Genomic DNA, 24,060 nt, shown 5'->3' with positions numbered 1-24,060 from the left:
TTTATATTTTTTTTTGTTATTGATTTGCACCCTGTTTTTTTCCCTCATCCCGCAACTCTAAATTATCATGAAATCAATCCTTCACGCTTGCAGTTAGGGGTGGCAATTCGGGTCCAAATCAGGTTGGCGGGTCGGGTTCGGGTCAACAGACCCGCCAGAAAATCTGTTGACCCGAACCCCGACCCGCCAACCCGTGACGGGTCAGGTATGCTGACCCGAACCCGAAAATTTCAGGTTTACGGGGCGGCGGGTCGACCCGAAATGACCCGAAACTTAATTTTAATTTATTAATTTATCACTGTAATTTCTGATAAAATCAATTTCTCACAAAACTAATTACATAATCAAATAATAAAAATTTAAATAAATGATTCCAAATCAAATCTAAAATAAATTAAACACCGTAAAAGTGTTTTATCCCAAGCAAAATATAAAATAAATTAAAACAATACAAAAGTGAAAAATAATATAATATATTATTTGTCCAAGTATAATAATTTCAACTTCACACAAATTAAATAAATTCGTTTAGGATTAAGTAATTAATGCCTTTGAAAAAAAGAATAACTTAGTTTAGTTAGATAAAATTATTTTATGTTTATTAAATTATTTTTAATTCGTAAACGGGTCATATCAGGTCACCACGGGTTGACCCGAAATCGACCGGTTTTCTTTTCGGGTTCATCGGGTCCAACCCGAATTCCCGAAACCTCAACCCAAACCCATTAATTTCGTGTTAGGTTCGTGTCGTGTTTTCAGGTCGTGTCGAAAATTGCCACCCCTAGTTGCGGTGATACATTTGCGCCGACAAATTTGAGCGACGATCCGGGCTTTGATCGAGCCGTACCGTTCCTGATTTGTCTCGCGCCTTCAGATCCTCCTTCACGCTTCGACAAGAAGCAAAATATTAAGCAATCGTTCCGACGGAGCTAAATTACTACAGGATAAAGAACGAATAGGAAATTTGGATTTCGAAACAAAAAAGAGAGGGGTGCAACACGAGGACTTCCCAGGGGGTCACCCATCCTAGTACTACTCTCGCCCAAGCACGCTTAACTTCGGAGTTCTGATGGGATCCGGTGCATTAGTGCTGGTATGATCGCACCCGCCATGTTCCTTTCGCTTTATTCTTTTAAACTACCCCGTCCTGCGAAGCAGTGTGGCTTTTCTAGACCGAAATTCATTTTAAGCGTCAATTCAAGCATTTTCCTCTTATCCTTTTATTTAGTTACTTTATATTTTTTTTTGTTATTGATTTGCACCCTGTTTTTTTCCCTCATCCCGCAACTCTAAATTATCATGAAATCAATCCTTCACGCTTGCAGTTAGGGGTGGCAATTCGGGTCCAAATCAGGTTGGCGGGTCGGGTTCGGGTCAACAGACCCGCCAGAAAATCTGTTGACCCGAACCCCGACCCGCCAACCCGTGACGGGTCAGGTATGCTGACCCGAACCCGAAAATTTCAGGTTTACGGGGCGGCGGGTCGACCCGAAATGACCCGAAACTTAATTTTAATTTATTAATTTATCACTGTAATTTCTAATAAAATCAATTTCTCACAAAACTAATTACATAATCAAGTAATAAAAATTTAAATAAATGATTCCAAATCAAATCTAAAATAAATTAAACACCGTAAAAGTGTTTTATCCCAAGCAAAATATAAAATAAATTAAAACAATACAAAAGTGAAAAATAATATAATGTATTATTTGTCCAAGTATAATAATTTCAACTTCACACAAATTAAATAAATTCGTTTAGGATTAAGTAATTAATGCCTTTGAAAAAAAGAATAACTTAGTTTAGTTAGATAAAATTATTTTTATGTTTATTAAATTATTTTTAATTCGTAAACGGGTCATATCAGGTCACCACGGGTTGACCCGAAATCGACCGGTTTTCTTTTCGGGTTCATCGGGTCCAACCCGATTCTGACCCGAATTCCCGAAACCTCAACCCAAACCCATTAATTTCGTGTTAGGTTCGTGTCGTGTTTTCAGGTCGTGTCGAAAATTGCCACCCCTAGTTGCAGTGATACATTTGCGCCGACAAATTTGAGCGACGATCCGGGCTTTGATCGAGCCGTACCGTTCCTGATTTGTCTCGCGCCTTCAGATCCTCCTTCACGCTTCGACAAGAAGCAAAATATTAAGCAATCGTTCCGACGGAGCTAAATTACTACAGGATAAAGAACGAATAGGAAATTTGGATTTCGAAACAAAAAAGAGAGGGGTGCAACACGAGGACTTCCCAGGGGGTCACCCATCCTAGTACTACTCTCGCCCAAGCACGCTTAACTTCGGAGTTCTGATGGGATCCGGTGCATTAGTGCTGGTATGATCGCACCCGCCATGTTCCTTTCGCTTTATTCTTTTAAACTACCCCGTCCTGCGAAGCAGTGTGGCTTTTCTAGACCGAAATTCATTTTAAGCGTCAATTCAAGCATTTTCCTCTTATCCTTTTATTTATTTACTTTATATTTTTTTTTGTTATTGATTTGCACCCTGTTTTTTTCCCTCATCCCGCAACTCTAAATTATCATGAAATCAATCCTTCACGCTTGCAGTTAGGGGTGGCAATTCGGGTCCAAATCAGGTTGGCGGGTCGGGTTCGGGTCAACAGACCCGCCAGAAAATCTGTTGACCCGAACCCCGACCCGCCAACCCGTGACGGGTCAGGTATGCTGACCCGAACCCGAAAATTTCAGGTTTACGGGGCGGCGGGTCGACCCGAAATGACCCGAAACTTAATTTTAATTTATTAATTTATCACTGTAATTTCTAATAAAATCAATTTCTCACAAAACTAATTACATAATCAAGTAATAAAAATTTAAATAAATGATTCCAAATCAAATCTAAAATAAATTAAACACCGTAAAAGTGTTTTATCCCAAGCAAAATATAAAATAAATTAAAACAATACAAAAGTGAAAAATAATATAATATATTATTTGTCCAAGTATAATAATTTCAACTTCACACAAATTAAATAAATTCGTTTAGGATTAAGTAATTAATGCCTTTGAAAAAAAGAATAACTTAGTTTAGTTAGATAAAATTATTTTTATGTTTATTAAATTATTTTTAATTCGTAAACGGGTCATATCAGGTCACCACGGGTTGACCCGAAATCGACCGGTTTTCTTTTCGGGTTCATCGGGTCCAACCCGATTCTGACCGGAATTCCCGAAACCTCAACCCAAACCCATTAATTTCGTGTTAGGTTCGTGTCGTGTTTTCAGGTCGTGTCGAAAATTGCCACCCCTAGTTGCGGTGATACATTTGCGCCGACAAATTTGAGCGACGATCCGGGCTTTGATCGAGCCGTACCGTTCCTGATTTGTCTCGCGCCTTCAGATCCTCCTTCACGCTTCGACAAGAAGCAAAATATTAAGCAATCGTTCCGACGGAGCTAAATTACTACAGGATAAAGATCGAATAGGAAATTTGGATTTCGAAACAAAAAAGAGAGGGGTGCAACACGAGGACTTCCCAGGGGGTCACCCATCCTAGTACTACTCTCGCCCAAGCACGCTTAACTTCGGAGTTCTGATGGGATCCGGTGCATTAGTGCTGGTATGATCGCACCCGCCATGTTCCTTTCGCTTTATTCTTTTAAACTACCCCGTCCTGCGAAGCAGTGTGGCTTTTCTAGACCGAAATTCATTTTAAGCGTCAATTCAAGCATTTTCCTCTTATCCTTTTATTTATTTACTTTATATTTTTTTTTGTTATTGATTTGCACCCTGTTTTTTTCCCTCATCCCGCAACTCTAAATTATCATGAAATCAATCCTTCACGCTTGCAGTTAGGGGTGGCAATTCGGGTCCAAATCAGGTTGGCGGGTCGGGTTCGGGTCAACAGACCCGCCAGAAAATCTGTTGACCCGAACCCCGACCCGCCAACCCGTGACGGGTCAGGTATGCTGACCCGAACCCGAAAATTTCAGGTTTACGGGGCGGCGGGTCGACCCGAAATGACCCGAAACTTAATTTTAATTTATTAATTTATCACTGTAATTTCTGATAAAATCAATTTCTCACAAAACTAATTACATAATCAAGTAATAAAAATTTAAATAAATGATTCCAAATCAAATCTAAAATAAATTAAACACCGTAAAAGTGTTTTATCCCAAGCAAAATATAAAATAAATTAAAACAATACAAAAGTGAAAAATAATATAATATATTATTTGTCCAAGTATAATAATTTCAACTTCACACAAATTAAATAAATTCGTTTAGGATTAAGTAATTAATGCCTTTGAAAAAAAGAATAACTTAGTTTAGTTAGATAAAATTATTTTTATGTTTATTAAATTATTTTTAATTCGTAAACGGGTCATATCAGGTCACCACGGGTTGACCCGAAATCGACCGATTTTCTTTTCGGGTTCATCGGGTCCAACCCGATTCTGACCCGAATTCCCGAAACCTCAACCCAAACCCATTAATTTCGTGTTAGGTTCGTGTCGTGTCGAAAATTGCCACCCCTAGTTGCGGTGATACATTTGCGCCGACAAATTTGAGCGACGATCCGGGCTTTGATCGAGCCGTACCGTTCCTGATTTGTCTCGCGCCTTCAGATCCTCCTTCACGCTTCGACAAGAAGCAAAATATTAAGCAATCGTTCCGACGGAGCTAAATTACTACAGGATAAAGAACGAATAGGAAATTTGGATTTCGAAACAAAAAAGAAAGGGGTGCAACACGAGGACTTCCCAGGGGGTCACCCATCCTAGTACTACTCTCGCCCAAGCACGCTTAACTTCGGAGTTCTGATGGGATCCGGTGCATTAGTGCTGGTATGATCGCACCCGTCATGTTCCTTTCGCTTTATTCTTTTAAACTACCCCGTCCTGCGAAGCAGTGTGGCTTTTCTAGACCGAAATTCATTTTAAGCGTCAATTCAAGCATTTTCCTCTTATCCTTTTATTTATTTACTTTATATTTTTTTTTGTTATTGATTTGCACCCTGTTTTTTTCCCTCATCCCGCAACTCTAAATTATCATGAAATCAATCCTTCACGCTTGCAGTTAGGGGTGGCAATTCGGGTCCAAATCAGGTTGGCGGGTCGGGTTCGGGTCAACAGACCCGCCAGAAAATCTGTTGACCCGAACCCCGACCCGCCAACCCGTGACGGGTCAGGTATGCTGACCCGAACCCGAAAATTTCAGGTTTACGGGGCGGCGGGTCGACCCGAAATGACCCGAAACTTAATTTTAATTTATTAATTTATCACTGTAATTTCTAATAAAATCAATTTCTCACAAAACTAATTACATAATCAAGTAATAAAAATTTAAATAAATGATTCCAAATCAAATCTAAAATAAATTAAACACCGTAAAAGTGTTTTATCCCAAGCAAAATATAAAATAAATTAAAACAATACAAAAGTGAAAAATAATATAATATATTATTTGTCCAAGTATAATAATTTCAACTTCACACAAATTAAATAAATTCGTTTAGGATTAAGTAATTAATGCCTTTGAAAAAAAGAATAACTTAGTTTAGTTAGATAAAATTATTTTATGTTTATTAAATTATTTTTAATTCGTAAACGGGTCATATCAGGTCACCACGGGTTGACCCGAAATCGACCGGTTTTCTTTTCGGGTTCATCGGGTCCAACCCGATTCTGACCCGAATTCCCGAAACCTCAACCCAAACCCATTAATTTCGTGTTAGGTTCGTGTCGTGTTTTCAGGTCGTGTCGAAAATTGCCACCCCTAGTTGCGGTGATACATTTGCGCCGACAAATTTGAGCGACGATCCGGGCTTTGATCGAGCCGTACCGTTCCTGATTTGTCTCGCGCCTTCAGATCCTCCTTCACGCTTCGACAAGAAGCAAAATATTAAGCAATCGTTCCGACGGAGCTAAATTACTACAGGATAAAGAACGAATAGGAAATTTGGATTTCGAAACAAAAAAGAGAGGGGTGCAACACGAGGACTTCCCAGGGGGTCACCCATCCTAGTACTACTCTCGCCCAAGCACGCTTAACTTCGGAGTTCTGATGGGATCCGGTGCATTAGTGCTGGTATGATCGCACCCGCCATGTTCCTTTCGCTTTATTCTTTTAAACTACCCCGTCCTGCGAAGCAGTGTGGCTTTTCTAGACCGAAATTCATTTTAAGCGTCAATTCAAGCATTTTCCTCTTATCCTTTTATTTATTTACTTTATATTTTTTTTTGTTATTGATTTGCACCCTGTTTTTTTCCCTCATCCCGCAACTCTAAATTATCATGAAATCAATCCTTCACGCTTGCAGTTAGGGGTGGCAATTCGGGTCCAAATCAGGTTGGCGGGTCGGGTTCGGGTCAACAGACCCGCCAGAAAATCTGTTGACCCGAACCCCGACCCGCCAACCCGTGACGGGTCAGGTATGCTGACCCGAACCCGAAAATTTCAGGTTTACGGGGCGGCGGGTCGACCCGAAATGACCCGAAACTTAATTTTAATTTATTAATTTATCACTGTAATTTCTAATAAAATCAATTTCTCACAAAACTAATTACATAATCAAGTAATAAAAATTTAAATAAATGATTCCAAATCAAATCTAAAATAAATTAAACACCGTAAAAGTGTTTTATCCCAAGCAAAATATAAAATAAATTAAAACAATACAAAAGTGAAAAATAATATAATATATTATTTGTCCAAGTATAATAATTTCAACTTCACACAAATTAAATAAATTCGTTTAGGATTAAGTAATTAATGCCTTTGAAAAAAAGAATAACTTAGTTTAGTTAGATAAAATTATTTTTATGTTTATTAAATTATTTTTAATTCGTAAACGGGTCATATCAGGTCACCACGGGTTGACCCGAAATCGACCGGTTTTCTTTTCGGGTTCATCGGGTCCAACCCGATTCTGACCCGAATTCCCGAAACCTCAACCCAAACCCATTAATTTCGTGTTAGGTTCGTGTCGTGTTTTCAGGTCGTGTCGAAAATTGCCACCCCTAGTTGCGGTGATACATTTGCGCCGACAAATTTGAGCGACGATCCGGGCTTTGATCGAGCCGTACCGTTCCTGATTTGTCTCGCGCCTTCAGATCCTCCTTCACGCTTCGACAAGAAGCAAAATATTAAGCAATCGTTCCGACGGAGCTAAATTACTACAGGATAAAGAACGAATAGGAAATTTGGATTTCGAAACAAAAAAGAGAGGGGTGCAACACGAGGACTTCCCAGGGGGTCACCCATCCTAGTACTACTCTCGCCCAAGCACGCTTAACTTCGGAGTTCTGATGGGATCCGGTGCATTAGTGCTGGTATGATCGCACCCGCCATGTTCCTTTCGCTTTATTCTTTTAAACTACCCCGTCCTGCGAAGCAGTGTGGCTTTTCTAGACCGAAATTCATTTTAAGCGTCAATTCAAGCATTTTCCTCTTATCCTTTTATTTATTTACTTTATATTTTTTTTTGTTATTGATTTGCACCCTGTTTTTTTCCCTCATCCCGCAACTCTAAATTATCATGAAATCAATCCTTCACGCTTGCAGTTAGGGGTGGCAATTCGGGTCCAAATCAGGTTGGCGGGTCGGGTTCGGGTCAACAGACCCGCCAGAAAATCTGTTGACCCGAACCCCGACCCGCCAACCCGTGACGGGTCAGGTATGCTGACCCGAACCCGAAAATTTCAGGTTTACGGGGCGGCGGGTCGACCCGAAATGACCCGAAACTTAATTTTAATTTATTAATTTATCACTGTAATTTCTAATAAAATCAATTTCTCACAAAACTAATTACATAATCAAGTAATAAAAATTTAAATAAATGATTCCAAATCAAATCTAAAATAAATTAAACACCGTAAAAGTGTTTTATCCCAAGCAAAATATAAAATAAATTAAAACAATACAAAAGTGAAAAATAATATAATATATTATTTGTCCAAGTATAATAATTTCAACTTCACACAAATTAAATAAATTCGTTTAGGATTAAGTAATTAATGCCTTTGAAAAAAAGAATAACTTAGTTTAGTTAGATAAAATTATTTTTATGTTTATTAAATTATTTTTAATTCGTAAACGGGTCATATCAGGTCACCACGGGTTGACCCGAAATCGACCGGTTTTCTTTTCGGGTTCATCGGGTCCAACCCGATTCTGACCGGAATTCCCGAAACCTCAACCCAAACCCATTAATTTCGTGTTAGGTTCGTGTCGTGTTTTCAGGTCGTGTCGAAAATTGCCACCCCTAGTTGCGGTGATACATTTGCGCCGACAAATTTGAGCGACGATCCGGGCTTTGATCGAGCCGTACCGTTCCTGATTTGTCTCGCGCCTTCAGATCCTCCTTCACGCTTCGACAAGAAGCAAAATATTAAGCAATCGTTCCGACGGAGCTAAATTACTACAGGATAAAGATCGAATAGGAAATTTGGATTTCGAAACAAAAAAGAGAGGGGTGCAACACGAGGACTTCCCAGGGGGTCACCCATCCTAGTACTACTCTCGCCCAAGCACGCTTAACTTCGGAGTTCTGATGGGATCCGGTGCATTAGTGCTGGTATGATCGCACCCGCCATGTTCCTTTCGCTTTATTCTTTTAAACTACCCCGTCCTGCGAAGCAGTGTGGCTTTTCTAGACCGAAATTCATTTTAAGCGTCAATTCAAGCATTTTCCTCTTATCCTTTTATTTATTTACTTTATATTTTTTTTTGTTATTGATTTGCACCCTGTTTTTTTCCCTCATCCCGCAACTCTAAATTATCATGAAATCAATCCTTCACGCTTGCAGTTAGGGGTGGCAATTCGGGTCCAAATCAGGTTGGCGGGTCGGGTTCGGGTCAACAGACCCGCCAGAAAATCTGTTGACCCGAACCCCGACCCGCCAACCCGTGACGGGTCAGGTATGCTGACCCGAACCCGAAAATTTCAGGTTTACGGGGCGGCGGGTCGACCCGAAATGACCCGAAACTTAATTTTAATTTATTAATTTATCACTGTAATTTCTGATAAAATCAATTTCTCACAAAACTAATTACATAATCAAGTAATAAAAATTTAAATAAATGATTCCAAATCAAATCTAAAATAAATTAAACACCGTAAAAGTGTTTTATCCCAAGCAAAATATAAAATAAATTAAAACAATACAAAAGTGAAAAATAATATAATATATTATTTGTCCAAGTATAATAATTTCAACTTCACACAAATTAAATAAATTCGTTTAGGATTAAGTAATTAATGCCTTTGAAAAAAAGAATAACTTAGTTTAGTTAGATAAAATTATTTTTATGTTTATTAAATTATTTTTAATTCGTAAACGGGTCATATCAGGTCACCACGGGTTGACCCGAAATCGACCGATTTTCTTTTCGGGTTCATCGGGTCCAACCCGATTCTGACCCGAATTCCCGAAACCTCAACCCAAACCCATTAATTTCGTGTTAGGTTCGTGTCGTGTCGAAAATTGCCACCCCTAGTTGCGGTGATACATTTGCGCCGACAAATTTGAGCGACGATCCGGGCTTTGATCGAGCCGTACCGTTCCTGATTTGTCTCGCGCCTTCAGATCCTCCTTCACGCTTCGACAAGAAGCAAAATATTAAGCAATCGTTCCGACGGAGCTAAATTACTACAGGATAAAGAACGAATAGGAAATTTGGATTTCGAAACAAAAAAGAAAGGGGTGCAACACGAGGACTTCCCAGGGGGTCACCCATCCTAGTACTACTCTCGCCCAAGCACGCTTAACTTCGGAGTTCTGATGGGATCCGGTGCATTAGTGCTGGTATGATCGCACCCGTCATGTTCCTTTCGCTTTATTCTTTTAAACTACCCCGTCCTGCGAAGCAGTGTGGCTTTTCTAGACCGAAATTCATTTTAAGCGTCAATTCAAGCATTTTCCTCTTATCCTTTTATTTATTTACTTTATATTTTTTTTTGTTATTGATTTGCACCCTGTTTTTTTCCCTCATCCCGCAACTCTAAATTATCATGAAATCAATCCTTCACGCTTGCAGTTAGGGGTGGCAATTCGGGTCCAAATCAGGTTGGCGGGTCGGGTTCGGGTCAACAGACCCGCCAGAAAATCTGTTGACCCGAACCCCGACCCGCCAACCCGTGACGGGTCAGGTATGCTGACCCGAACCCGAAAATTTCAGGTTTACGGGGCGGCGGGTCGACCCGAAATGACCCGAAACTTAATTTTAATTTATTAATTTATCACTGTAATTTCTAATAAAATCAATTTCTCACAAAACTAATTACATAATCAAGTAATAAAAATTTAAATAAATGATTCCAAATCAAATCTAAAATAAATTAAACACCGTAAAAGTGTTTTATCCCAAGCAAAATATAAAATAAATTAAAACAATACAAAAGTGAAAAATAATATAATATATTATTTGTCCAAGTATAATAATTTCAACTTCACACAAATTAAATAAATTCGTTTAGGATTAAGTAATTAATGCCTTTGAAAAAAAGAATAACTTAGTTTAGTTAGATAAAATTATTTTTATGTTTATTAAATTATTTTTAATTCGTAAACGGGTCATATCGGGTCATATCAGGTCACCACGGGTTGACCCGAAATCGACCGGTTTTCTTTTCGGGTTCATCGGGTCCAACCCGATTCTGACCCGAATTCCCGAAACCTCAACCCAAACCCATTAATTTCGTGTTAGGTTCGTGTCGTGTTTTCAGGTCGTGTCGAAAATTGCCACCCCTAGTTGCGGTGATACATTTGCGCCGACAAATTTGAGCGACGATCCGGGCTTTGATCGAGCCGTACCGTTCCTGATTTGTCTCGCGCCTTCAGATCCTCCTTCACGCTTCGACAAGAAGCAAAATATTAAGCAATCGTTCCGACGGAGCTAAATTACTACAGGATAAAGAACGAATAGGAAATTTGGATTTCGAAACAAAAAAGAGAGGGGTGCAACACGAGGACTTCCCAGGGGGTCACCCATCCTAGTACTACTCTCGCCCAAGCACGCTTAACTTCGGAGTTCTGATGGGATCCGGTGCATTAGTGCTGGTATGATCGCACCCGCCATGTTCCTTTCGCTTTATTCTTTTAAACTACCCCGTCCTGCGAAGCAGTGTGGCTTTTCTAGACCGAAATTCATTTTAAGCGTCAATTCAAGCATTTTCCTCTTATCCTTTTATTTAGTTACTTTATATTTTTTTTTGTTATTGATTTGCACCCTGTTTTTTTCCCTCATCCCGCAACTCTAAATTATCATGAAATCAATCCTTCACGCTTGCAGTTAGGGGTGGCAATTCGGGTCCAAATCAGGTTGGCGGGTCGGGTTCGGGTCAACAGACCCGCCAGAAAATCTGTTGACCCGAACCCCGACCCGCCAACCCGTGACGGGTCAGGTATGCTGACCCGAACCCGAAAATTTCAGGTTTACGGGGCGGCGGGTCGACCCGAAATGACCCGAAACTTAATTTTAATTTATTAATTTATCACTGTAATTTCTAATAAAATCAATTTCTCACAAAACTAATTACATAATCAAGTAATAAAAATTTAAATAAATGATTCCAAATCAAATCTAAAATAAATTAAACACCGTAAAAGTGTTTTATCCCAAGCAAAATATAAAATAAATTAAAACAATACAAAAGTGAAAAATAATATAATATATTATTTGTCCAAGTATAATAATTTCAACTTCACACAAATTAAATAAATTCGTTTAGGATTAAGTAATTAATGCCTTTGAAAAAAAGAATAACTTAGTTTAGTTAGATAAAATTATTTTTATGTTTATTAAATTATTTTTAATTCGTAAACGGGTCATATCAGGTCACCACGGGTTGACCCGAAATCGACCGGTTTTCTTTTCGGATTCATCGGGTCCAACCCGATTCTGACCCGAATTCCCGAAACCTCAACCCAAACCCATTAATTTCGTGTTAGGTTCGTGTCGTGTTTTCAGGTCGTGTCGAAAATTGCCACCCCTAGTTGCGGTGATACATTTGCGCCGACAAATTTGAGCGACGATCCGGGCTTTGATCGAGCCGTACCGTTCCTTATTTGTCTCGCGCCTTCAGATCCTCCTTCACGCTTCGACAAGAAGCAAAATATTAAGCAATCGTTCCGACGGAGCTAAATTACTACAGGATAAAGAACGAATAGGAAATTTGGATTTCGAAACAAAAAAGAGAGGGGTGCAACACGAGGACTTCCCAGGGGGTCACCCATCCTAGTACTACTCTCGCCCAAGCACGCTTAACTTCGGAGTTCTGATGGGATCCGGTGCATTAGTGCTGGTATGATCGCACCCGCCATGTTCCTTTCGCTTTATTCTTTTAAACTACCCCGTCCTGCGAAGCAGTGTGGCTTTTCTAGACCGAAATTCATTTTAAGCGTCAATTCAAGCATTTTCCTCTTATCCTTTTATTTATTTACTTTATATTTTTTTTTGTTATTGATTTGCACCCTGTTTTTTTCCCTCATCCCGCAACTCTAAATTATCATGAAATCAATCCTTCACGCTTGCAGTTAGGGGTGGCAATTCGGGTCCAAATCAGGTTGGCGGGTCGGGTTCGGGTCAACAGACCCGCCAGAAAATCTGTTGACCCGAACCCCGACCCGCCAACCCGTGACGGGTCAGGTATGCTGACCCGAACCCGAAAATTTCAGGTTTACGGGGCGGCGGGTCGACCCGAAATGACCCGAAACTTAATTTTAATTTATTAATTTATCACTGTAATTTCTAATAAAATCAATTTCTCACAAAACTAATTACATAATCAAGTAATAAAAATTTAAATAAATGATTCCAAATCAAATCTAAAATAAATTAAACACCGTAAAAGTGTTTTATCCCAAGCAAAATATAAAATAAATTAAAACAATACAAAAGTGAAAAATAATATAATATATTATTTGTCCAAGTATAATAATTTCAACTTCACACAAATTAAATAAATTCGTTTAGGATTAAGTAATTAATGCCTTTGAAAAAAAGAATAACTTAGTTTAGTTAGATAAAATTATTTTTATGTTTATTAAATTATTTTTAATTCGTAAACGGGTCATATCAGGTCACCACGGGTTGACCCGAAATCGACCGATTTTCTTTTCGGGTTCATCGGGTCCAACCCGATTCTGACCCGAATTCCCGAAACCTCAACCCAAACCCATTAATTTCGTGTTAGGTTCGTGTCGTGTTTTCAGGTCGTGTCGAAAATTGCCACCCCTAGTTGCGGTGATACATTTGCGCCGACAAATTTGAGCGACGATCCGGGCTTTGATCGAGCCGTACCGTTCCTGATTTGTCTCGCGCCTTCAGATCCTCCTTCACGCTTCGACAAGAAGCAAAATATTAAGCAATCGTTCCGACGGAGCTAAATTACTACAGGATAAAGAACGAATAGGAAATTTGGATTTCGAAACAAAAAAGAAAGGGGTGCAACACGAGGACTTCCCAGGGGGTCACCCATCCTAGTACTACTCTCGCCCAAGCACGCTTAACTTCGGAGTTCTGATGGGATCCGGTGCATTAGTGCTGGTATGATCGCACCCGTCATGTTCCTTTCGCTTTATTCTTTTAAACTACCCCGTCCTGCGAAGCAGTGTGGCTTTTCTAGACCGAAATTCATTTTAAGCGTCAATTCAAGCATTTTCCTCTTATCCTTTTATTTATTTACTTTATATTTTTTTTTGTTATTGATTTGCACCCTGTTTTTTTCCCTCATCCCGCAACTCTAAATTATCATGAAATCAATCCTTCACGCTTGCAGTTAGGGGTGGCAATTCGGGTCCAAATCAGGTTGGCGGGTCGGGTTCGGGTCAACAGACCCGCCAGAAAATCTGTTGACCCGAACCCCGACCCGCCAACCCGTGACGGGTCAGGTATGCTGACCCGAACCCGAAAATTTCAGGTTTACGGGGCGGCGGGTCGACCCGAAATGACCCGAAACTTAATTTTAATTTATTAATTTATCACTGTAATTTCTAATAAAATCAATTTCTCACAAAACTAATTACATAATCAAGTAATAAAAATTTAAATAAATGATTCCAAATCAAATCTAAAATAAATTAAACACCGTAAAAGTGTTTTATCCCAAGCAAAATATAAAATAAATTAAAACAATACAAAAGTGAAAAATAATATAATATATTATTTGTCCAAGTATAATAATTTCAACTTCACACAAATTAAATAAATTCGTTTAGGATTAAGTAATTAATGCCTTTGAAAAAAAGAATAACTTAGTTTAGTTAGATAAAATTATTTTTATGTTTATTAAATTATTTTTAATTCGTAAACGGGTCATATCAGGTCACCACGGGTTGACCCGAAATCGACCGGTTTTCTTTTCGGATTCATCGGGTCCAACCCGATTCTGACCCGAATTCCCGAAACCTCAACCCAAACCCATTAATTTCGTGTTAGGTTCGTGTCGTGTTTTCAGGTCGTGTCGAAAATTGCCACCCCTAGTTGCGGTGATACATTTGCGCCGACAAATTTGAGCGACGATCCGGGCTTTGATCGAGCCGTACCGTTCCTTATTTGTCTCGCGCCTTCAGATCCTCCTTCACGCTTCGACAAGAAGCAAAATATTAACCAATCGTTCCGACGGAGCTAAATTACTACAGGATAAAGAACGAATAGGAAATTTGGATTTCGAAACAAAAAAGAGAGGGGTGCAACACGAGGACTTCCCAGGGGGTCACCCATCCTAGTACTACTCTCGCCCAAGCACGCTTAACTTCGGAGTTCTGATGGGATCCGGTGCATTAGTGCTGGTATGATCGCACCCGCCATGTTCCTTTCGCTTTATTCTTTTAAACTACCCCGTCCTGCGAAGCAGTGTGGCTTTTCTAGACCGAAATTCATTTTAAGCGTCAATTCAAGCATTTTCCTCTTATCCTTTTATTTATTTACTTTATATTTTTTTTTGTTATTGATTTGCACCCTGTTTTTTTCCCTCATCCCGCAACTCTAAATTATCATGAAATCAATCCTTCACGCTTGCAGTTAGGGGTGGCAATTCGGGTCCAAATCAGGTTGGCGGGTCGGGTTCGGGTCAACAGACCCGCCAGAAAATCTGTTGACCCGAACCCCGACCCGCCAACCCGTGACGGGTCAGGTATGCTGACCCGAACCCGAAAATTTCAGGTTTACGGGGCGGCGGGTCGACCCGAAATGACCCGAAACTTAATTTTAATTTATTAATTTATCACTGTAATTTCTAATAAAATCAATTTCTCACAAAACTAATTACATAATCAAGTAATAAAAATTTAAATAAATGATTCCAAATCAAATCTAAAATAAATTAAACACCGTAAAAGTGTTTTATCCCAAGCAAAATATAAAATAAATTAAAACAATACAAAAGTGAAAAATAATATAATATATTATTTGTCCAAGTATAATAATTTCAACTTCACACAAATTAAATAAATTCGTTTAGGATTAAGTAATTAATGCCTTTGAAAAAAAGAATAACTTAGTTTAGTTAGATAAAATTATTTTTATGTTTATTAAATTATTTTTAATTCGTAAACGGGTCATATCAGGTCACCACGGGTTGACCCGAAATCGACCGGTTTTCTTTTCGGGTTCATCGGGTCCAACCCGATTCTGACCCGAATTCCCGAAACCTCAACCCAAACCCATTAATTTCGTGTTAGGTTCGTGTCGTGTTTTCAGGTCGTGTCGAAAATTGCCACCCCTAGTTGCGGTGATACATTTGCGCCGACAAATTTGAGCGACGATCCGGGCTTTGATCGAGCCGTACCGTTCCTGATTTGTCTCGCGCCTTCAGATCCTCCTTCACGCTTCGACAAGAAGCAAAATATTAAGCAATCGTTCCGACGGAGCTAAATTACTACAGGATAAAGAACGAATAGGAAATTTGGATTTCGAAACAAAAAAGAGAGGGGTGCAACACGAGGACTTCCCAGGGGGTCACCCATCCTAGTACTACTCTCGCCCAAGCACGCTTAACTTCGGAGTTCTGATGGGATCCGGTGCATTAGTGCTGGTATGATCGCACCCGCCATGTTCCTTTCGCTTTATTCTTTTAAATTACCCCGTCCTGCGAAGCAGTGTGGCTTTTCTAGACCGAAATTCATTTTAAGCGTCAATTCAAGCATTTTCCTCTTATCCTTTTATTTATTTACTTTATATTTTTTTTTTGTTATTGATTTGCACCCTGTTTTTTTCCCTCATCCCGCAACTCTAAATTATCATGAAATCAATCCTTCACGCTTGCAGTTAGGGGTGGCAATTCGGGTCCAAATCAGGTTGGCGGGTCGGGTTCGGGTCAACAGACCCGCCAGAAAATCTGTTGACCCGAACCCCGACCCGCCAACCCGTGACGGGTCAGGTATGCTGACCCGAACCCGAAAATTTCAGGTTTACGGGGCGGCGGGTCGACCCGAAATGACCCGAAACTTAATTTTAATTTATTAATTTATCACTGTAATTTCTGATAAAATCAATTTCTCACAAAACTAATTACATAATCAAGTAATAAAAATTTAAATAAATGATTCCAAATCAAATCTAAAATAAATTAAACACCGTAAAAGTGTTTTATCCCAAGCAAAATATAAAATAAATTAAAACAATACAAAAGTGAAAAATAATATAATATATTATTTGTCCAAGTATAATAATTTCAACTTCACACAAATTAAATAAATTCGTTTAGGATTAAGTAATTAATGCCTTTGAAAAAAAGAATAACTTAGTTTAGTTAGATAAAATTATTTTTATGTTTATTAAATTATTTTTAATTCGTAAACGGGTCATATCGGGTCATATCAGGTCACCACGGGTTGACCCGAAATCGACCGGTTTTCTTTTCGGGTTCATCGGGTCCAACCCGATTCTGACCCGAATTCCCGAAACCTCAACCCAAATCCATTAATTTCGTGTTAGGTTCGTGTCGTGTTTTCAGGTCGTGTCGAAAATTGCCACCCCTAGTTGCGGTGATACATTTGCGCCGACAAATTTGAGCGACGATCCGGGCTTTGATCGAGCCGTACCGTTCCTGATTTGTCTCGCGCCTTCAGATCCTCCTTCACGCTTCGACAAGAAGCAAAATATTAAGCAATCGTTCCGACGGAGCTAAATTACTACAGGATAAAGAACGAATAGGAAATTTGGATTTCGAAACAAAAAAGAAAGGGGTGCAACACGAGGACTTCCCAGGGGGTCACCCATCCTAGTACTACTCTCGCCCAAGCACGCTTAACTTCGGAGTTCTGATGGGATCCGGTGCATTAATGCTGGTATGATCGCACCCGCCATGTTCCTTTCGCTTTATTCTTTTAAACTACCCCGTCCTGCGAAGCAGTGTGGCTTTTCTAGACCGAAATTCATTTTAAGCGTCAATTCAAGCATTTTCCTCTTATCCTTTTATTTATTTACTTTATATTTTTTTTTGTTATTGATTTGCACCCTGTTTTTTTCCCTCATCCCGCAACTCTAAATTATCATGAAATCAATCCTTCACGCTTGCAGTTAGGGGTGGCAATTCGGGTCCAAATCAGGTTGGCGGGTCGGGTTCGGGTCAACAGACCCGCCAGAAAATCTGTTGACCCGAACCCCGACCCGCCAACCCGTGACGGGTCAGGTATGCTGACCCGAACCCGAAAATTTCAGGTTTACGGGGCGGCGGGTCGACCCGAAATGACCCGAAACTTAATTTTAATTTATTAATTTATCACTGTAATTTCTAATAAAATCAATTTCTCACAAAACTAATTACATAATCAAGTAATAAAAATTTAAATAAATGATTCCAAATCAAATCTAAAATAAATTAAACACCGTAAAAGTGTTTTATCCCAAGCAAAATATAAAATAAATTAAAACAATACAAAAGTGAAAAATAATATAATATATTATTTGTCCAAGTATAATAATTTCAACTTCACACAAATTAAATAAATTCGTTTAGGATTAAGTAATTAATGCCTTTGAAAAAAAGAATAACTTAGTTTAGTTAGATAAAATTATTTTATGTTTATTAAATTATTTTTAATTCGTAAACGGGTCATATCAGGTCACCACGGGTTGACCCGAAATCGACCGGTTTTCTTTTCGGGTTCATCGGGTCCAACCCGATTCTGACCCGAATTCCCGAAACCTCAACCCAAACCCATTAATTTCGTGTTAGGTTCGTGTCGTGTTTTCAGGTCGTGTCGAAAATTGCCACCCCTAGTTGCGGTGATACATTTGCGCCGACAAATTTGAGCGACGATCCGGGCTTTGATCGAGCCGTACCGTTCCTGATTTGTCTCGCGCCTTCAGATCCTCCTTCACGCTTCGACAAGAAGCAAAATATTAAGCAATCGTTCCGACGGAGCTAAATTACTACAGGATAAAGAACGAATAGGAAATTTGGATTTCGAAACAAAAAAGAGAGGGGTGCAACACGAGGACTTCCCAAGGGGTCACCCATCCTAGTACTACTCTCGCCCAAGCACGCTTAACTTCGGAGTTCTGATGGGATCCGGTGCATTAGTGCTGGTATGATCGCACCCGCCATGTTCCTTTCGCTTTATTCTTTTAAACTACCCCGTCCTGCGAAGCAGTGTGGCTTTTCTAGACCGAAATTCATTTTAAGCGTCAATTCAAGCATTTTCCTCTTATCCTTTTATTTATTTACTTTATATTTTTTTTTGTTATTGATTTGCACCCTGTTTTTTTCCCTCATCCCGCAACTCTAAATTATCATGAAATCAATCCTTCACGCTTGCAGTTAGGGGTGGCAATTCGGGTCCAAATCAGGTTGGCGGGTCGGGTTCGGGTCAACAGACCCGCCAGAAAATCTGTTGACCCGAACCCCGACCCGCCAACCCGTGACGGGTCAGGTATGCTGACCCGAACCCGAAAATTTCAGGTTTACGGGGCGGCGGGTCGACCCGAAATGACCCGAAACTTAATTTTAATTTATTAATTTATCACTGTAATTTCTAATAAAATCAATTTCTCACAAAACTAATTACATAATCAAGTAATAAAAATTTAAATAAATGATTCCAAATCAAATCTAAAATAAATTAAACACCGTAAAAGTGTTTTATCCCAAGCAAAATATAAAATAAATTAAAACAATACAAAAGTGAAAAATAATATAATATATTATTTGTCCAAGTATAATAATTTCAACTTCACACAAATTAAATAAATTCGTTTAGGATTAAGTAATTAATGCCTTTGAAAAAAAGAATAACTTAGTTTAGTTAGATAAAATTATTTTTATGTTTATTAAATTATTTTTAATTCGTAAACGGGTCATATCGGGTCATATCAGGTCACCACGGGTTGATCCGAAATCGACCGGTTTTCTTTTCGGGTTCATCGGGTCCAACCCGATTCTGACCCGAATTCCCGAAACCTCAACCCAAACCCATTAATTTCGTGTTAGGTTCGTGTCGTGTTTTCAGGTCGTGTCGAAAATTGCCACCCCTAGTTGCGGTGATACATTTGCGCCGACAAATTTGAGCGACGATCCGGGCTTTGATCGAGCCGTACCGTTCCTGATTTGTCTCGCGCCTTCAGATCCTCCTTCACGCTTCGACAAGAAGCAAAATATTAAGCAATCGTTCCGACGGAGCTAAATTACTACAGGATAAAGAACGAATAGGAAATTTGGATTTCGAAACAAAAAAGAGAGGGGTGCAACACGAGGACTTCCCAGGGGGTCACCCATCCTAGTACTACTCTCGCCCAAGCACGCTTAACTTCGGAGTTCTGATGGGATCCGGTGCATTAGTGCTGGTATGATCGCACCCGCCATGTTCCTTTCGCTTTATTCTTTTAAACTACCCCGTCCTGCGAAGCAGTGTGGCTTTTCTAGACCGAAATTCATTTTAAGCGTCAATTCAAGCATTTTCCTCTTATCCTTTTATTTATTTACTTTATATTTTTTTTTGTTATTGATTTGCACCCTGTTTTTTTCCCTCATCCCGCAACTCTAAATTATCATGAAATCAATCCTTCACGCTTGCAGTTAGGGGTGGCAATTCGGGTCCAAATCAGGTTGGCGGGTCGGGTTCGGGTCAACAGACCCGCCAGAAAATCTGTTGACCCGAACCCCGACCCGCCAACCCGTGACGGGTCAGGTATGCTGACCCGAACCCGAAAATTTCAGGTTTACGGGGCGGCGGGTCGACCCGAAATGACCCGAAACTTAATTTTAATTTATTAATTTATCACTGTAATTTCTGATAAAATCAATTTCTCACAAAACTAATTACATAATCAAGTAATAAAATTTTAAATAAATGATTCCAAATCAAATCTAAAATAAATTAAACACCGTAAAAGTGTTTTATCCCAAGCAAAATATAAAATAAATTAAAACAATACAAAAGTGAAAAATAATATAATATATTATTTGTCCAAGTATAATAATTTCAACTTCACACAAATTAAATAAATTCGTTTAGGATTAAGTAATTAATGCCTTTGAAAAAAAGAATAACTTAGTTTAGTTAGATAAAATTATTTTTATGTTTATTAAATTATTTTTAATTCGTAAACGGGTCATATCGGGTCATATCAGGTCACCACGGGTTGACCCGAAATCGACCGGTTTTCTTTTCGGGTTCATCGGGTCCAACCCGATTCTGACCCGAATTCCCGAAACCTCAACCCAAATCCATTAATTTCGTGTTAGGTTCGTGTCGTGTTTTCAGGTCGTGTCGAAAATTGCCACCCCTAGTTGCGGTGATACATTTGCGCCGACAAATTTGAGCGACGATCCGGGCTTTGATCGAGCCGTACCGTTCCTGATTTGTCTCGCGCCTTCAGATCCTCCTTCACGCTTCGACAAGAAGCAAAATATTAAGCAATCGTTCCGACGGAGCTAAATTACTACAGGATAAAGAACGAATAGGAAATTTGGATTTCGAAACAAAAAAGAAAGGGGTGCAACACGAGGACTTCCCAGGGGGTCACCCATCCTAGTACTACTCTCGCCCAAGCACGCTTAACTTCGGAGTTCTGATGGGATCCGGTGCATTAATGCTGGTATGATCGCACCCGCCATGTTCCTTTCGCTTTATTCTTTTAAACTACCCCGTCCTGCGAAGCAGTGTGGCTTTTCTAGACCGAAATTCATTTTAAGCGTCAATTCAAGCATTTTCCTCTTATCCTTTTATTTATTTACTTTATATTTTTTTTTGTTATTGATTTGCACCCTGTTTTTTTCCCTCATCCCGCAACTCTAAATTATCATGAAATCAATCCTTCACGCTTGCAGTTAGGGGTGGCAATTCGGGTCCAAATCAGGTTGGCGGGTCGGGTTCGGGTCAACAGACCCGCCAGAAAATCTGTTGACCCGAACCCCGACCCGCCAACCCGTGACGGGTCAGGTATGCTGACCCGAACCCGAAAATTTCAGGTTTACGGGGCGGCGGGTCGACCCGAAATGACCCGAAACTTAATTTTAATTTATTAATTTATCACTGTAATTTCTAATAAAATCAATTTCTCACAAAACTAATTACATAATCAAGTAATAAAAATTTAAATAAATGATTCCAAATCAAATCTAAAATAAATTAAACACCGTAAAAGTGTTTTATCCCAAGCAAAATATAAAATAAATTAAAACAATACAAAAGTGAAAAATAATATAATATATTATTTGTCCAAGTATAATAATTTCAACTTCACACAAATTAAATAAATTCGTTTAGGATTAAGTAATTAATGCCTTTGAAAAAAAGAATAACTTAGTTTAGTTAGATAAAATTATTTTATGTTTATTAAATTATTTTTAATTCGTAAACGGGTCATATCAGGTCACCACGGGTTGACCCGAAATCGACCGGTTTTCTTTTCGGGTTCATCGGGTCCAACCCGATTCTGACCCGAATTCCCGAAACCTCAACCCAAACCCATTAATTTCGTGTTAGGTTCGTGTCGTGTTTTCAGGTCGTGTCGAAAATTGCCACCCCTAGTTGCGGTGATACATTTGCGCCGACAAATTTGAGCGACGATCCGGGCTTTGATCGAGCCGTACCGTTCCTGATTTGTCTCGCGCCTTCAGATCCTCCTTCACGCTTCGACAAGAAGCAAAATATTAAGCAATCGTTCCGACGGAGCTAAATTACTACAGGATAAAGAACGAATAGGAAATTTGGATTTCGAAACAAAAAAGAGAGGGGTGCAACACGAGGACTTCCCAAGGGGTCACCCATCCTAGTACTACTCTCGCCCAAGCACGCTTAACTTCGGAGTTCTGATGGGATCCGGTGCATTAGTGCTGGTATGATCGCACCCGCCATGTTCCTTTCGCTTTATTCTTTTAAACTACCCCGTCCTGCGAAGCAGTGTGGCTTTTCTAGACCGAAATTCATTTTAAGCGTCAATTCAAGCATTTTCCTCTTATCCTTTTATTTATTTACTTTATATTTTTTTTTGTTATTGATTTGCACCCTGTTTTTTTCCCTCATCCCGCAACTCTAAATTATCATGAAATCAATCCTTCACGCTTGCAGTTAGGGGTGGCAATTCGGGTCCAAATCAGGTTGGCGGGTCGGGTTCGGGTCAACAGACCCGCCAGAAAATCTGTTGACCCGAACCCCGACCCGCCAACCCGTGACGGGTCAGGTATGCTGACCCGAACCCGAAAATTTCAGGTTTACGGGGCGGCGGGTCGACCCGAAATGACCCGAAACTTAATTTTAATTTATTAATTTATCACTGTAATTTCTAATAAAATCAATTTCTCACAAAACTAATTACATAATCAAGTAATAAAAATTTAAATAAATGATTCCAAATCAAATCTAAAATAAATTAAACACCGTAAAAGTGTTTTATCCCAAGCAAAATATAAAATAAATTAAAACAATACAAAAGTGAAAAATAATATAATATATTATTTGTCCAAGTATAATAATTTCAACTTCACACAAATTAAATAAATTCGTTTAGGATTAAGTAATTAATGCCTTTGAAAAAAAGAATAACTTAGTTTAGTTAGATAAAATTATTTTTATGTTTATTAAATTATTTTTAATTCGTAAACGGGTCATATCGGGTCATATCAGGTCACCACGGGTTGATCCGAAATCGACCGGTTTTCTTTTCGGGTTCATCGGGTCCAACCCGATTCTGACCCGAATTCCCGAAACCTCAACCCAAACCCATTAATTTCGTGTTAGGTTCGTGTCGTGTTTTCAGGTCGTGTCGAAAATTGCCACCCCTAGTTGCGGTGATACATTTGCGCCGACAAATTTGAGCGACGATCCGGGCTTTGATCGAGCCGTACCGTTCCTGATTTGTCTCGCGCCTTCAGATCCTCCTTCACGCTTCGACAAGAAGCAAAATATTAAGCAATCGTTCCGACGGAGCTAAATTACTACAGGATAAAGAACGAATAGGAAATTTGGATTTCGAAACAAAAAAGAGAGGGGTGCAACACGAGGACTTCCCAGGGGGTCACCCATCCTAGTACTACTCTCGCCCAAGCACGCTTAACTTCGGAGTTCTGATGGGATCCGGTGCATTAGTGCTGGTATGATCGCACCCGCCATGTTCCTTTCGCTTTATTCTTTTAAACTACCCCGTCCTGCGAAGCAGTGTGGCTTTTCTAGACCGAAATTCATTTTAAGCGTCAATTCAAGCATTTTCCTCTTATCCTTTTATTTATTTACTTTATATTTTTTTTTGTTATTGATTTGCACCCTGTTTTTTTCCCTCATCCCGCAACTCTAAATTATCATGAAATCAATCCTTCACGCTTGCAGTTAGGGGTGGCAATTCGGGTCCAAATCAGGTTGGCGGGTCGGGTTCGGGTCAACAGACCCGCCAGAAAATCTGTTGACCCGAACCCCGACCCGCCAACCCGTGACGGGTCAGGTATGCTGACCCGAACCCGAAAATTTCAGGTTTACGGGGCGGCGGGTCGACCCGAAATGACCCGAAACTTAATTTTAATTTATTAATTTATCACTGTAATTTCTGATAAAATCAATTTCTCACAAAACTAATTACATAATCAAGTAATAAAATTTTAAATAAATGATTCCAAATCAAATCTAAAATAAATTAAACACCGTAAAAGTGTT

At 39.3% G+C, this 24,060-nt stretch overlaps 19 non-coding genes across 19 annotated transcripts; all 19 read right to left on the bottom strand.

Annotated features, from left to right (window-relative positions):
* Positions 1–988: 988 nt before the first annotated feature.
* On the bottom strand, positions 989–1,107 carry LOC140024927 (5S ribosomal RNA). The gene has a single exon (XR_011828903.1). It is a non-coding gene; the product is annotated as a 5S ribosomal RNA (ribosomal RNA).
* A 1,125-nt stretch (positions 1,108–2,232) lies between these two features.
* LOC140024916 (5S ribosomal RNA) lies at positions 2,233–2,351 on the bottom strand. Its single transcript, XR_011828892.1, has one exon. It is a non-coding gene; the product is annotated as a 5S ribosomal RNA (ribosomal RNA).
* Positions 2,352–3,476: 1,125 nt separating this feature from the next.
* Positions 3,477–3,595, bottom strand: LOC140024905 (5S ribosomal RNA). Its single transcript, XR_011828881.1, has one exon. It is a non-coding gene; the product is annotated as a 5S ribosomal RNA (ribosomal RNA).
* Positions 3,596–4,707: 1,112 nt separating this feature from the next.
* Positions 4,708–4,826, bottom strand: LOC140024894 (5S ribosomal RNA). Its single transcript, XR_011828870.1, has one exon. It is a non-coding gene; the product is annotated as a 5S ribosomal RNA (ribosomal RNA).
* Positions 4,827–5,950: 1,124 nt separating this feature from the next.
* LOC140024882 (5S ribosomal RNA) lies at positions 5,951–6,069 on the bottom strand. The gene has a single exon (XR_011828858.1). It is a non-coding gene; the product is annotated as a 5S ribosomal RNA (ribosomal RNA).
* Positions 6,070–7,194: 1,125 nt separating this feature from the next.
* Positions 7,195–7,313, bottom strand: LOC140024871 (5S ribosomal RNA). Its single transcript, XR_011828847.1, has one exon. It is a non-coding gene; the product is annotated as a 5S ribosomal RNA (ribosomal RNA).
* A 1,125-nt stretch (positions 7,314–8,438) lies between these two features.
* Positions 8,439–8,557, bottom strand: LOC140024860 (5S ribosomal RNA). Its single transcript, XR_011828836.1, has one exon. It is a non-coding gene; the product is annotated as a 5S ribosomal RNA (ribosomal RNA).
* Positions 8,558–9,669: 1,112 nt separating this feature from the next.
* Positions 9,670–9,788, bottom strand: LOC140024849 (5S ribosomal RNA). Its single transcript, XR_011828825.1, has one exon. It is a non-coding gene; the product is annotated as a 5S ribosomal RNA (ribosomal RNA).
* Positions 9,789–10,923: 1,135 nt separating this feature from the next.
* LOC140024838 (5S ribosomal RNA) lies at positions 10,924–11,042 on the bottom strand. Its single transcript, XR_011828814.1, has one exon. It is a non-coding gene; the product is annotated as a 5S ribosomal RNA (ribosomal RNA).
* Positions 11,043–12,167: 1,125 nt separating this feature from the next.
* LOC140024827 (5S ribosomal RNA) lies at positions 12,168–12,286 on the bottom strand. The gene has a single exon (XR_011828803.1). It is a non-coding gene; the product is annotated as a 5S ribosomal RNA (ribosomal RNA).
* Positions 12,287–13,411: 1,125 nt separating this feature from the next.
* Positions 13,412–13,530, bottom strand: LOC140024816 (5S ribosomal RNA). The gene has a single exon (XR_011828792.1). It is a non-coding gene; the product is annotated as a 5S ribosomal RNA (ribosomal RNA).
* A 1,125-nt stretch (positions 13,531–14,655) lies between these two features.
* Positions 14,656–14,774, bottom strand: LOC140024805 (5S ribosomal RNA). Its single transcript, XR_011828781.1, has one exon. It is a non-coding gene; the product is annotated as a 5S ribosomal RNA (ribosomal RNA).
* Positions 14,775–15,899: 1,125 nt separating this feature from the next.
* LOC140024794 (5S ribosomal RNA) lies at positions 15,900–16,018 on the bottom strand. The gene has a single exon (XR_011828770.1). It is a non-coding gene; the product is annotated as a 5S ribosomal RNA (ribosomal RNA).
* Positions 16,019–17,154: 1,136 nt separating this feature from the next.
* On the bottom strand, positions 17,155–17,273 carry LOC140030266 (5S ribosomal RNA). Its single transcript, XR_011834180.1, has one exon. It is a non-coding gene; the product is annotated as a 5S ribosomal RNA (ribosomal RNA).
* A 1,124-nt stretch (positions 17,274–18,397) lies between these two features.
* Positions 18,398–18,516, bottom strand: LOC140029871 (5S ribosomal RNA). The gene has a single exon (XR_011833786.1). It is a non-coding gene; the product is annotated as a 5S ribosomal RNA (ribosomal RNA).
* A 1,135-nt stretch (positions 18,517–19,651) lies between these two features.
* Positions 19,652–19,770, bottom strand: LOC140024783 (5S ribosomal RNA). Its single transcript, XR_011828759.1, has one exon. It is a non-coding gene; the product is annotated as a 5S ribosomal RNA (ribosomal RNA).
* Positions 19,771–20,905: 1,135 nt separating this feature from the next.
* On the bottom strand, positions 20,906–21,024 carry LOC140030265 (5S ribosomal RNA). The gene has a single exon (XR_011834179.1). It is a non-coding gene; the product is annotated as a 5S ribosomal RNA (ribosomal RNA).
* A 1,124-nt stretch (positions 21,025–22,148) lies between these two features.
* On the bottom strand, positions 22,149–22,267 carry LOC140029870 (5S ribosomal RNA). Its single transcript, XR_011833785.1, has one exon. It is a non-coding gene; the product is annotated as a 5S ribosomal RNA (ribosomal RNA).
* A 1,135-nt stretch (positions 22,268–23,402) lies between these two features.
* Positions 23,403–23,521, bottom strand: LOC140024771 (5S ribosomal RNA). The gene has a single exon (XR_011828747.1). It is a non-coding gene; the product is annotated as a 5S ribosomal RNA (ribosomal RNA).
* Between the last annotated feature and the right edge of the window lie 539 nt (positions 23,522–24,060).

This window comes from Coffea arabica, chromosome 11e (genome assembly GCF_036785885.1).
Source record: "Coffea arabica cultivar ET-39 chromosome 11e, Coffea Arabica ET-39 HiFi, whole genome shotgun sequence".
NCBI classification, from domain to species: Eukaryota; Viridiplantae; Streptophyta; class Magnoliopsida; order Gentianales; family Rubiaceae; genus Coffea; species Coffea arabica.
Note: the sequence above shows the minus strand (reverse complement) of the source record. Positions and strands in the feature narration are given on the sequence as shown.